The sequence below is a fragment of the Protopterus annectens genome, chromosome 3.part0 (genome assembly GCF_019279795.1).
Source record: "Protopterus annectens isolate FY-2018-M chromosome 3.part0, PAN1.0, whole genome shotgun sequence".
Taxonomy (NCBI): Eukaryota; Metazoa; Chordata; order Ceratodontiformes; family Protopteridae; genus Protopterus; species Protopterus annectens.
Genome location: NC_056731.1, coordinates 76539883 through 76555765, shown reverse-complemented (window position 1 = coordinate 76555765; position 15883 = coordinate 76539883).

Sequence of the window (15883 nt, the reverse complement as noted above, 5' to 3'; positions counted from 1 at the left end):
AGAACAACAATAGTGTAGTGGGTAGAGAACCCAACCAATGAGCAGGCGTTCCAGGTTAGGGTCCACATGCCTAAAAATTAAACACAGACAGTGACGTATGTACGTGGACTACATGTGTGAGAAGCCTGAAGATCCATGGGTTGAGACAACATACACAAAGGGTCCCGAGAAGTGGAGAGTGGGCAATGTGTAGTGGTGTGGTTAGATTAGGCTGGAACCTGTAGGAAGTATGTCTGATGTGAAGGGGGAAAGGGGGAATGATGGGTGCAACATTATGGACCGAAGCATGCCATGGTTGGATGAAACTGTTCTAATGGGACCAGCCCATGGATGTCAGCGAGAAAGTGGGGGGGACACAGGGAAGGTACTGGGACATACCATTTCCCATGATAAACCATGTTATGGGTAATATGTATGATGCATAACCCATAGAATAACATATATACATGAACTGGGGTACTGCGGCCATAAAATAACACACACACACTCACACACACACACAAACACACACACACACACATATATATATATATATATATATCAACAGGAGTACTGCAGGAAATGCACATGTGAGGTGTCGGTATCTTAATGCATACAGCATTAGTTAGGTTAAGCAGCAATAAGCTGTTGTAAGCATATTTCAGCATTAACATGCGTGTTAATGTTTCCAGGCTCAGCAAATCTGATGCAAATTACCTGTAGGCAAATGTAACCGGAGGTCTGTGTTTGCCTGACAGTGAGCACTCGTGCGTTAATGGCGTAAGCAATGTAGGGGCTAACCTGGTGTAACTGGCTGTTACCTGCAATTGGTGATGCATACCGTCAAGCAAACACGCTCAAGACTGCTTACAAGTGCTTTAATCACCCTGCATCCCACCGCCCTTGTTCAACTCTGTAACATAATTGATATGGCACTGCGGCCCGAACCAGAAACCTGCATACCACAATCATAGTGAATTAACACTACACCGTGTTGGGTATACAGACATCCCATGTATGCCCAGATATATCATGCAGCACAGTCAATCTGCATAAGGGGAATTGTACTAATAGCACAACACTCAACCTCTTCTTGCAAACATTGTGGACACAGTGTGACAAAAGTGAGGTACATATCTGGACACGTGAAATATTGTTCATATACATGTAAAACATTGCTAGTTAAACAGTGATCTGTTGTAATACACATAATCTGAACAAGATGATGTCTGCAACTGTAATGTATTGGCATTCCTGACTGACCACATGCCTGACATCATCCACATCAATTGGCCAGATGAACGTGGGGCAGGTCAATATTGTGAGTCACTCATCCATGGACATATGGACAGTCATAGATCTGTATATGTAGAGAGATACACAGGTACATATAAATGTCTGACACACATACATCATATCACATCAATGGTATGTAGGTGGGTGGATACATATGTCCACATATATTTAGATATTAATAGAGATATACATATAGATATATGGATAGATATGTGAATTGCAGCACCAGATAGGAATAACAACATGAACCCCCACCACAATATAACTGACCTTCTGCACGGTTGATGGGGTTGGGGGCTCACATGAGGGGAACCTGGTGATGACTGCTATGTTCCCCCCACCACAGCCATAACAGATATGTTGTGCAATGCAATATCCAGCACATGCAGTTCTTGACCTCAGGACCCTCCGCAACACAACTACAAAGGTCTAACAGTAGGCCACTACAGCTGTAGAAAGTCAGGGCAATAACCGAAACATATTAATCAGTCCACTCATGCAACTGTACAGAGAATGTATGCCATCATCTAGATTTATATGTGTGTAAATATATTACTATCTACACTGCTACAACATATCTGTATATGTTTATATATATATATATATATATATATATATATACATATATATTATATATATATATATATATATATATATATATATATATATATATATATATATATATACATATATATTATATATATATATATATATATATATATATATATATATATATATAGCTGTCTAACACTATACACATATACATCACTATATATGGACATATATGCATGCCGATAGCTACCTTGACACATATAAGTGTCTACAGCTATATGTCTACATATACACATCACGTTACATATGTGTATGCAGATATGCAGCTATGTAGGTATATACAGACATAGTTACATATATGTCAACAGACATATATATCTATATCAGTATATACAGCCATACATCTGTAGAGAGCAATGGTATATTAACAAACACGCATATGTCCACATATACCATTATTGGGGTTGAGAGGCCCCACACACTATACGTCATGTACAAGTAGGCATCCCCCCCACGGCCAAACTCATCCACCCCGCAATACACTACCAAGTGTTGCAGATCCCATAACCAGGACCTGACACGACATGGGCACAGGAAGTTAAGAGTACAACTTCCCAAATGTATGATGTCAGGCTGGTATTGTTCACATATTATGCAGCACAGTCTGCCTCCCATAGGTAATGTAAACTGTGGTAGCCAGCAACATCCCCAGGATACAGATACACAGACACAGATATGCAGATACATACATACATATGCACATATGTATATACATATATATATATATATATATATATATATATATATATATATATGGATATATATGTGACTACACATACACATGCAGATATATGTACAGTAGGATACATATGTAGTCAGTCCACACAATATGGAACAGCCACTATGCCTACAGCTAATCTCTGAACAACTGAACACAGTATGGGCCACCCATACAAATGCCCTATGAGGGATAAGACGCCAGTAACTGTCATGGCTTTCACCATCTACAGACTGCAATCCTCACATTACCATCTGCAGTCCACAGATATATGCTCCATAGGTAACACATGGAACCAATGGCACAACACACTTCCCTGTCTGCAGATGACCCTGCAGATGGGGATTCCACATAAACATGGAACTGACATGGCAGGTATGGAGACATGTAGGAAATACATATCCACACACACACTGTTAAACCAACAGTACGCCACATGCAGTATAACAGCACTTACAGTCTGTACGTGGGTCAGGCACATCCCCCTCCTCTGTGTTGCCCTGTTTCCACAGTATATGTTGTTGAAGGTAAATCCCCAATCCATCACAGATGCTGGTTGCCAATCAACATATCTTGTTCCTGCTCACAGTGAATGACAAGGGCCAACACCAACATGATTTTCCTAGATATCACAGTGTGTTTCAATGCAATTGGCTATGGGTCTGTTACCACAGCTGTTCCACATGCAATCAGCTAGGGGAGGACTGTGATTCATGCAGAGGCCATCAGCTGATCATGAGCTTCACTTAAAATACACATGCTGCTGCCTAAGCAAAGCTGTTGTAGGTCTCCACATCCATCAGAGAAGGAGTGGAAGAGGCAAACAGAGGCAAAGACATGTCAGGGAGGGGTGGTGGAGTAAAACTGCAGCTTGTTTGTTTCACACACCTACCAGCACAGGGTATCAAACCCCTGACAACTATGCACTCCGTTGACAGTCTGATGCAGTTATTAGATGCGCCACATGGGTTACCTGTTGTGGAGCCTTCAGAACATATCTGTGATGGTACATGACATCTGCAACAGGGATACGGTAGCTAAATGGTAGCTGGTGTACACATGCCTGTCAGCATGAACAGGTGCCAGCATCAACACAGCCACACTCTCACAGGGACACACACACATTGACACACATGGTAGGGCCAGGGGTACAGCACATCAGTAGCGGGATTGCCACAACACATCACTGTGCAGGTATCACATGCACCACACGGGTCATATGGAGGTGGTAGGGGCAAAGGGTATGAGGAGGTGTCTGACATCAGAGAGCATGCTTCTGTATGAGCATGGGGATTGTAGTGAGTGTGGCTGTGAACATACGCACCATACAACACACAGACAAACACACAGGGTGCCAGTATTGACATGCATGGGTTCATGTTTACACGGATGTGTGGTGGTCGACTGTGGCAGCAAGCAATACAAGGGTAGGCGATGGGTATACCTTGGCATCAGGCCACATGACAATGGTCTGCATTGTGTCTCAGAGCTGTAGTTTCCACTCTTGCCCACACAGGTGGGTATTGTATCCCCTATCCAGTCACCTGGGTGACTATTGTGTGTGACCAGTGCTGTGCATCGCTTGCCATGTATGTGTTTCTTACCCCATGACATGGACGGTGTCTGTGATGTGCACACCTCCCACATGCATGTACAGTAAAATGTGGATCAGTACCTGGGGTATCTGACCCATGTTGTCCACACAGATTACCATTATGTGTACCAGTCTTGCCCCCTGTGGCAGAGAACAGTAATGGGCAGCATGTTTGCCTGCGCCTACATTGATGGCATGCTTACAGCATTCCCTGGTGTCAGTGGCAACTGTCCATACAGGGCATGCTGTCAGGCATGGTATGTCCATTGTGGGACACATGTGATGGCACCACAGGTGGTGCAGGTGTCCATTGGGGAACATGGGGAAGGTGCACTGTCAGCATGTACATGCATATTGGACAGATTGACAGGGGACATGTGCCTCTGCAGCCCACTGCTATCAGTCTATGGTTACTGTAAGTGGTCAATATGCAGTGTACTACCACATATTGGCTATTGCCTAGGCATATGTGTGCGTATGAGACATGTGGTGAGAGTGTGCTCTGGGTAATACTGTGGTTGCTAAATGTGATTGCCTGGCCTTGATATCACATGTATGGGTATGGCTTTGCACCCCAGCCTCTCAGCTATTTCACATCTGTTATCCCTGTACGGTGGACATTGTGCTATATAGTAGGACCACCATATAAGACTTATGCAAAACCCACTCCATATTCGCCACAGGTGTCACACACTCACAACCTCCTCTACTAAGGATACGAGATATGAACACACACACACACACACACACACACACACACACACACACACACACACACACACACACACACACATACGCACACATACATGCACTCACATCATGTCTTGGAGTAGAACCTCTATTTAACTAGTTTATTACACCTCAGCACTATACAGTTATAGTATGCACCCAACACATTGCTGACGCACTCCTTCCCCAAGGGTGTATTCCACAATGAATGACATCAGCAGGATTGCCAAAGTAGGCCATTTGAAATGCGCTGTGGTTGACTACCCTAAAATGCATTGCTCCCTACACAGACAGTGAGACACACACAAAACATCCACGACTGACATGTATGGGTATAGAACCCCTGAGAGAGATCTATATCACACTATAGCATAGAGCTGTTATAGGACACACCACATGGATTACTAGGGGGCTTCTTCCCCAAAGCTGTATTTCACAAAGAATGACATCAGCTGGATTGCCAAAGTGGGCCATGTGAAATGTACTGCATGTGACTAGCCTATAATGTATTGCTCCGTATACAGACATGGACACACCCAAAACAGCTGGAACTACAGTGGGTGTTGATGGAACCCTGCCACAGTTTTAAATCACACTCTAGTGGTATGGAGTTACAGCACACACTATGGTGATTACTGGGCTACAACCTTCCCAGAGGTGTATTTTTGGGTGGGTGACATCAGCAGCCTTGCCAAAGTCGAGTATAGGAATTGTAATTCATGTGGCTACACTACAAGCATTGTTCTCTACCAAGACAGAGACACGCACACACACACACACACACACACACACACACACACACACACACACACACACACACACACACACACACACACACACACACACACACACACACACACACACACAGTTGCCACATCTGGGGTTAGAGCACCTAATTATTTGCTTTATCACGCTACAGCAGTACATAGTTATGGAATGTGCTATAGTGATTACTGGGCTGCAACCTTCCTGGAGGTGTATTTCTAGGTGGGTGACATCAGCAGCCTTGCCAAAGTTGAGTATGAGAGTTGTAAGGAGTGTGGCTACCATAAAAAGCAGACAGACACACACACTTATCACATCTGGGGTTAGAACACCTACCTAGCTACTTTATCACACTACAGCAGTACGCAGTTACGGAACACGCTACAGTGGTTACTGGGCTGCAACCTTCCCAGAGGTGTATTTTTAGGTGGATCACATTAGCAGCCTTGCCAATGTCAAGTGTAGGAATTGTAAGGAGTGTGGCTACACTAAAATGCATTGTTTTTTACACAGACAGAGACAGACACACACTCACACACACACACACACACACACACACACACACACACACACACACACACACGCAGTTGCCACATCTGGGGTTAGAATACCTACTTAACGACTTAATCACGCTACAGCAGTTTGCAGTTATGGGACATGCTACAGTGATTACTGGACTACAACCTTCCCAGAGGTGTATTTCTAGGTGGGTGACATCAGCAGCCTTGCCAAAGTCGAATATAGGAATTGTAATTCATGTGGCTACACTAAGATGTGTTGTTGTCTACACAGACAGAGACAGAAGCACACACACAGTTGCCACATCTGGGGTTAGAACACCTACCTAACTATCATATCATTCTACAGCAGTACACAGTTACCGGAGCACTATGATGATTACTGGGCTGCAACCTTCCCAGAGGTGTATTTCTAGGTGAGTGACATCAGCAGCCTTGCCAAAGTTGAGTATGGGAGTTGTAAGGAGTGTGGCTACAATAAAAAGTATTGCTCTCTACCCAGAGGGAAATGCACACTAACACACACTTGCCACCTATGGGGTTAGAACACCTACCTAGCTACTTTATCACACTACAGCAGTATGCAGTTAAGGGATGCGCTACAGAGATTGCTGGGATGCACTTTTCCCAAGGGTGTGTTTCAAAGTGGATGACCTCAGCAGGTTTGTCATAGTAGGGCTATGGAGAGGGCAGTGTGTGTGCATGGGCCATAATCCATTCATCTAGAGGTTTGCACATCACATGCGAGCACACACAGGGTTATATTCCACAGGTACGTGTATACAGCTGGTGACTACTTCCTTGTACAGTCATGTTGCACAGCTAGAACTTGCACCACATAGTCCGTAATGCTGACAGATACCAGTGGCTAATGTCTACAGTGAGTGACATCTGAGCATCATGTGGTTGTAGTAATTTGGCTGTGTGCTGGGTGGGACAAGCCTCATAATGGTTGGCTCCTTGTCACAGTCACTCTCTCCCACACATCTACGTACGTGCATGTTTGGCTTATTATAGTATATTGTCCTTAGATATATGCATGTATTCCTATCCACTGTGTGTTCAAAGCATGGGTGGTGCATACTGGGGAGTGTCTGCACTAACATCTGCGACTGCAAGATATGTCTGGTCCACTGTTGTTTGCAGATATGGGCTACTTTTGATTACGTGTGTGAGCATGCCCAGTATGACCTTTCAGTATGTTGTTGACTAACATTGCCTTTATTTCTCTAAGTGTGTGAGCATGCTCAGTATGCCCTTCTGTATAGAATGTGTGGATCAATACTAGGTTGTTTGTACTCCAGTGCAGACCTGTGTGTTGTACACCTACAGGTAGCAAGGTGTTTCTGCTGGGTATCCGTCAATCATTTGGCAATATGAGGACAAACTGTGCATGGGATAGTGTGTACTGTAGGTGATTGTGTCTGTGCTGCTTCAGCCGTATGGTATCACTGTTAGCAGAGATATTCAGACATGTGTACTGTTATACACAGTGATGTTGTCTGTCTCCATGTATTGCCAGGTGGACATTCTTGCTCACAGTGCTGCCTTGGGAGACTAGGGTGACTGCAGCTGTGTCCAGCATTGTGGGCAGACACTTACATTTTCATGGTAAGTTATGCCATTCTGGAGGGAGAGCTGCAGACACCTGCTGCTGGGTCTGTGTATTCTGTTCAGCACCTTGGTAGAGTGCTGGCTGGGTATCCCATACTTGTACATCCCTCGACAAGACAGTCTGGGCTTATCTTGCTGTGGCAATGCCTCACAGCTGTACACATTCGGAGAGGGTGTTCAGAGGCAGGGGCTATGGGTCATGACATTAACCCTATTGTGATGTACGGGCAGGTGTGTAGCCTCCCATTTATGTGTTTGCAGCCAAGGGTAGTGTGGGCACACAGCTTGGTGTCAGATCCTGCACATTCCATGCTGCCCATGCACCCACCCCCCTCTGTTATTCTTACCTCTTCTAGATATTATGCATACATTCTCTGATACTTTCCCTAAGAGTATCACATGTCACAGGTGTGTGTTAGTATTGGTCCACAGTTCATGCAGTGGGACATGGTGGACATGTTACTGTGGCTTGTCCACATGGCCTTGCATATGGCTTATGTGGAGTGTATTATGTTGTTATTTGGGTGTCCATAACTTTACATGCATTAGCAGTACGTGTGAGACACAGGCCTTTGGCAGAGGCCTTTGGGGCATTAGGTGTTGCTGCGGGCCACATGTGGCAGGCTGTTGCATTTTGTCAGGCCTACAGTCACAGACCACCAGACAGTATATTCCCCTGGGGTGACAGGGTAGATGTGATAGGTGTTCATGCAAATTCCTTCTATCAGTCTTGATCAGGTGGTGTGGGTGCTGGCAGGGTGCCACATACAGCTAGGGACACACCTGCATGGGACACTTGCACTGCAGCTGCATTCTTCCACTATTACCATGTACAGGAGGGGTCATACTGTATCCATTCCCCACAGCAGGGATCTGGTTAGAGAAGTACCTGTGGGTGGTGTTTCCATGAGCTGGCTGCATGTGTGCTATGGACAGTACTTGCATCTGATACACATATATGCATGGGGTATTCCTGGTATGCTGGCATGTGCACCAGCTGTTTCCCAATACATCAGTCTTACCTCCTTTGTGATCTGCAGGTGTTCAGCCAGACATCACCGGTATCCCATACTACAGGACCAGTTGCTGTGATGCATACCTGTATGTATAATTCCAAGGGTGTCTCCATTTCACAGTGATACAATGTATACTGTATGCCTGCGGTACTTTCCCCTGTGTACTGCTTGTATATCTAGCCCAACAGCCATGCCATGTCAGTCTTTCAGATGGTGACACATATTACCACCATAAATTTACATTGGCTTACTGCTAGCAGGTGATATCCTGGTGGGGATTGGCCTTGGCACTGCAGTTGTGAGGGCTTGTCCCTGTCATCAGCAGTACTGGGCTATGGCCACCAGGTCTTACCTCGACATGCATACATACTGACCACTCTCACACAATATGGAACACCCGCCATCCTACCACACACAGACCTGCATATTGTGCACATGCTACAACCAATCCTGCTACCTTGGGCACCTCTGGGCATCTCTGCTCCAATCGTATTATACCTACTCATGCATGTTACTACATTTCTACACAGGATTGGGGGGGGCAAACCTTATTGTTACTACATTTCTATGCTGGAGTGGCCCTATGGGCGCACCTGACTCTTTTTACATGTCTACATGGGAGTGGGAGGGCAAACCTGACTGTCATTACATTGCTATGTAGGTTGGGGGGCACAAGTGACACTTATACACATTTGCTATGACTGTACTGGTATGTCATGTACTCCATTTCATTCTGTATTGCTAACTATCATGCTGTCTAGAGACACACCAATGTACTACAGATTCTGGCTTTGGTTGCCCTACATATTATTGTCTGACATCCTACCCTTCAGAACTGGCATACCACTGCCTGCCCAGCTGTGGTCTGTCTGTGTAGGCCTGGGGGTGGGGTTAACCCTAGCCATCATTCTGGGGCCATGGCACAGGTCCTGTTTGGGTTTGTGTCCACCTGTCCTGCTGGCTGCGACTGTTGTTGGGTATGTGAACCATCCTGACTGGCATGTGCGGGTCATATGACACACATTTAGCACAGCATGGTTCCTGCAGTTGCTTCTGTCTCCCTGTCTAGTATTGGCTACTATGGTGACTCCAGTATCTGTTACACAAGTCAGGGTGGCACTATGGGTGCCTACTATCTGCTGCTGTAACATTCAGCCACCCAATTCCCTTGCATGCTCACATCCATACCATAGCTACAGCTGACAACACATTCTACTCCATTTGACAATTGGTAAGTTGATTGACTTACCTTGTGGGTGCGCCAGACTTGCAGATGGTGCCATATTGCCTATATCAGATGCATGTAGTACACTCACTATACATGGTTGAGCACAGGTGTTGCCATGTTTATCATCCCTTTACTGTATGTGCGAGTCGGAGAGAGGTTTATTTCCCTGGGACCCTACAGTGTAGGTGCATGTGCTATGCGTTGCCTCTTTACCAAGGCCAGGGCATGCTGGGCATGCCTCCTTCTGCCTACTGGGGCAGGCTCAGGTTCTTCCTCCTCCAGGTCACTTGGTGCCTGTTCAGGCCTTGGCATTGGTGGGGGGCTGTGTGGCTCTGCAGCATTCTGTTCCTGCTGCAGCTGTTTCCATAGGATCATATTGTGCAGCATTGCACATAAAATAACAATTTGGGTACATGTAGCTGGTGCATACTGCAGGGCTCCACCGGATGTATCCAGACACCGGAACCATGACCTGAGCATCCCGAACACACACTCTATTATATGTCTGGCCTGTGCGTGTGCCTCATTATGGCATTGTTGTTCAGTTGTGTGTGCATTTCTGATGGGTGTCATCAGCCACGGCTCCAGTGTGTACGCAGTATCCCCCACTAGGTGACTGTAGGGGATGCCCCACTGGCAAATCCCTGGTACAGCTGTGTCAGATGCCATATATGGGAATCGTCATAGCTTTCAGGGCAACCAGCCCACACATTCATTATAATGCCATGGGCATCACATACAACCTGGCAGTTGATGGAGGGGATACACCTGCCATTGATGTAGGCCCTACCCTGCTCACCAGTTGGTGCTTTGATGCATATGTGCGTGCAGTCTATAGCACCCACTACCCCAGGGTATTCTGCTATTTGGTGGAAGAGATGCATATTGCCAGTCAAAACCTCACGGTTGTTGAGGAAATATACCTGCTGACATGGCATCCAGGAACTGGTGGAATACTCTGGATGCTGATGCCTGTGAGATCCCCATATTATCCCCAGTTGTGCTTTGGGAGGTACCTGTGGCTAGTATACCTAGGCATAAACATACCTTGGCATCCACTGGGATGGGTTCCTCTCGTTCAGTCTGGTGTGTCAGGTGTGGCCGGCACAACTCAACTACTTGCTGTAGGAGGTCTCTGTCCATCCTATAGCGCTCCACTGTCTCCAGCTCATGTAGCCCGTGTAGGTTACCCTGGGTCTGTACACTCTTCTCCGTCTCCTCACTGTGGGTTGTTCAGCAGCATGCACATCCTCACCACCCTCAGCCTCTTGCACATGTTGTTCTATGTTGCCTGCTGCAGCCCTTCTCATTTTGTAGGTTTGTTTGTTAAAATTTCCCCGCTTGTATACACCGGTGGTGTAGAGTGTGGGAAACACCTGTGGGGAAGGTGTTTGCCTAGTTTATAGTAGTGCTCTGGGCTGTGCTGGTCTGCTGCCTCTGTAATTGGCTGATTCTGATACATTTCACCTGCCAGATATTCTAGTTCTCCTGATTACCTTCCTACTGCTGATTTCCCTTCACATTGCCCTTCTGTTTGGACCCGGGGCCACGCAGCGCAAACAGAGTACTTGGATGTGCACACTCCTGCAGTTTCCTGGATTAACTTCTTTTTTCTTCCTGTAAATCCCAATGCATGGTGCGCACACCTGCTTACAGTTTATAAAGAGTGCTGGGCAGGTTTAGACACACACCCTAGCTTGGCTGTGCTAAGCTGGAGCATACTCGAGCCACAGGGCTCCAATCTGCTTACAGTATACCTGACACACCCACTCATGATGTCACCTACCTCCTAGTCTTGCACTCAGCTATTCATGCTCTTACAGTGTTGGGACCTTCCTCATATGCTGGGGAAAACTGGGATTCACTATCCTTGCCCCCAGTTGCATAGGATTGCCTGCTAATGCATAGTTACATGTGTCACACTGTGCCACCCCTCCTTAGCAACCACTATTCACTACCCAGTTTGTCTTTTGTCTGCCATTGACTTGCATTGTGGAATAATGATTTTAGTTAGACTGCTTTTTCTAGGTTTATTTTCTTATTTCTCCACCCGTCCTGTTTGCGCGCCACTGCCCTATGCTTCAACAGCCGTGATCGGCGGACATATAATAAAAGTTGTATTTTGTACATTTTGCATTGTTTGCAATGCCAATGGCCTTATACATGGCCATTGGCATGCTTCCTCAATGATATGCAGCCTTTATTTGGAGCTTTCATGTCCCCGTTTTGGATTTTGCAGTACCAAACTCAGTTACTAACCAAGTACATTTCTACATAGTACACTAGTCCTGCATGCCCTGCTTCCTGCTTCCTGGATGGCAGATTTACCTAATTTCATGGTTTTCACCTGCAAATGGGGTAATTTGCGTATGGGGTTGGGAACATGCAGTACTAGAGGAAGAGCGCTCGCACACATCAAACGAGCACGTACGTGGATTGCTTAGCCGCCATATTGCCAACATTACCTCTTACACTAAGCATGCACGCCATGCAAGCATTTGAGAATCCAGGGGTATATCTTCAGCCTTAGTGTAGGTAACATTGTTCATAATCACCTCAGTGCATTGCTGCATAGTGCTTCTGAGATTACAGTTATAACTAAAAACTGCCTTGTGATTGTTTGTGGCTTGGGTAGCTATTTTAGCATCAAACTGGGCTTTTTATTAAGCTCCTGAGCTGTTTGTTTATTTCAGTGACAAGGGCTGTAACATTCTGGGAATTGCTCTTCTTACTTTGGGTTAAAATTTGATTCCTTTTATTATAAAACTTTTTGATATTATGGTTCTACTATGTGGGTTTGTTTCTAGGGTTTGACCTGCACTTGTTCATCTGCATCTATGCAGTTATTTGCATGCTGGTATGGTGTGGTGCTGTACATTTCTGTATATTAAGTAATCATTTTTTTTTCAGAAATTTCCAGAATTCTGCTCTCGGGAAATACAATCCATCACATTCTGCCTGTAGTGACAGAAACTACTGGGATGGATTTCAAAAGAAAGTCGCAGGCAGTGCAGCAGGCTAAACGAAGACATCAGCTTATTAGTGAAGGATGCAGTTCCATAACAGACAGAAACACAAGTGTAAGTTTTAATTTATTCAGTATAGGATAACTGTGGACAACACAAATGTCTGTCAGAGTCCAATACATAATGAGTACACCTAACAACAATAAAATGTGACAGAATAATGCACCAAAAATGTCATTCAAGCACTTGGCAGAAGCCGTTTGTGATTACCAATCACTGCACTATTTGCTATGAATTCATAAGCAATTCTGCACATTTTGCAAATTATTTCTTTAAAAAAAACAACAAAAGCTGCATTTTATGCATTAGATTCAGGATGTGGTACTACAAGCCATACTAGAGGATGGTATGAAAATGTATCACACAAGGCAGCCAGCAAGGTGCCAAACCAGGCTACAGTTAAGTCAGCTCTGACAATGAAATCACTGATAGATACAGGTTAGACAGAGAGCTTGTACAAGCTGCATGTGAGATGCATGGATCCCACATGTCTGCACATTTCCTGGATAATCCATTCCCAGTAGAAACAAAATTATGTCCAGGTCTGGGTATACGGGCCTATGTGACATTCCAACAGCATATGAGTTGATGCTGTAGGAGTGTCCCAGACAGCTGCCACTCAGATTCTGGAACAGCTCTTAGTGGTGTAGTGCAGGAAAGTGGATAAATTCATCCACTTTCCAGCAACAGCTATGGAGTGCAGGACTGCCATGAAATAGTTTTATTCTACTGGCAACTTCCCCTATGTCCTTGGTATAACTGACTGCACCCATATTCCAATCAAAACCCCAGCGTCACCTGATGCTGAGCATAACATCAATGGAAAAGTGTGACCATCACTCATTTGTTGGGTAGTGTGCTCTGTAGATGGTCTCATTATCATTATCACGACAATGTACCCTGGTAGTGTGCATGTTGTACTAATTTGGAGGGAAAGCAGTTTGAGGACCACTTTCCAACAGGATGAACCTCCTGATGGGCTCATGCTCAGTAAGTACAGGACCACAGCTATGATATAATCTAAGTCTAGACCTACGAATGCAAAACAAAAACTGAATGGAATATGTAAGGAGAAAATATCACTCTGAACACAGAAATAAGTCTAGACCTGTCAGAAATAAGCAAGAGGACTAAATGTGCCTTTTTCTTTCTACAAATAGGTGACTGTGGTTATCCACTAGACACTTGGCTTATAATACCATACAGAGCTCCATCAACAACTGTTAGGAATGCATACAACTCAGTGCACACCATGACATGGAGCATCACTAACCATGCATTTTAGCCACTGAAACCAAGATTCAGATTTCTGGATACATAGGGAGGTAATCCAGTGCACACCAGACAAGGCATCATAGACAGTCAACGTGTGCCATGCTGCACAACATGGTAACATGAAAACACGGTGGCCTGCCAGCTTTAGTTGTGGACAATCTACCCCAAGAACCCCAGATGTTTGACCTGGAGCTATCAGATCTGTCAGAGGATGATCAGGGGACATAAAGGTGAGAACAACTAGGCAGGGGCAGTAGAGACTGCAGCTGTATATCCTTGCTCAGGGAACATGACAGTGTTAGGATCAAAACTTTTAGTCATGACAAGTCACAAATACAGAAGTACATAGATAAAGCAGTGATGGCCACACAGTGTTGCCCCTTTACAGCAGCACAGAGTACAACTACACTAAAAAGGTCAGTGGTTGTCCAGTGTATCCATCATAAATAACATAACCACAATATCAACTGAAAAACCTTATATAGATATTTATGCTATAGAAGTGAACACATATGAATGGCTAGAGAATAACATTCACCACTGAACCACTGTAGGTGATGTACATCACCAAAGCTGATCAAACTAGCATATGTGTGATATGCATGAAATCAACACAACACAAGGGGCTTTTAGCCAGGAAAGCTGTCATTATACATATAATTAGTATGTGTAGGCAGCAATATAATGGTCATTATCTCACACTGGGGAAATGTACTGTAACCAACAGATCCTAACTGTGGGGGGTGTAAAATAACACTGCAGTACGTATGTCATAGGAATGTATAACACCATAGGACACTAGTCTCTACAGCAGACAGCAACTGCAATACTAACAGCATGTTAAAGTCTGCCAACAAAACCATATACCTGACAAGGAACATACATGCATTAAAGGACTTGCATGCATTACATGACATACCTGTCCCACCTGTAACACATAAGACAACAATATAATACAGAAGTGGGTGCAACAACATGAGCCACTCAGATGCATGCACTAGTTTACTGAATAAAGCACCATACAAACACGCACACACACACACACACACACACATAATAAATATAAATATATATATATATATATATATATATATATATATATATATATATATATATATATATATATATATATATATAGTCTGTGTGCAAGCAGGTATGTATGGAAATGCACACCTGGAAAGTACACTACATCAAGAGAATAATAAAGGTGAAAATTGCAATACTAGATGTATATTGTGCTGAGGAGGAGGTGCATACTGTATCAGAATAAATTGCCTCAAGTATCAACTGTATGCCCAATGATTGCACCTGTGCTTGTAGTAATGGTGGAGAACAATGGAAAGTTCAATGTATCAATCAATGTCATTAAGTATAAGGTGATATGATGATGATTGTGAGATATACTTGATGCATGTCACATAGCAAGAGCAGGTCAAATGGAAGCAAGATGATTACCACATTTAACAGTACAGATGTCAATAAATTACAAAATGTATTATAAGGAGAAATATGT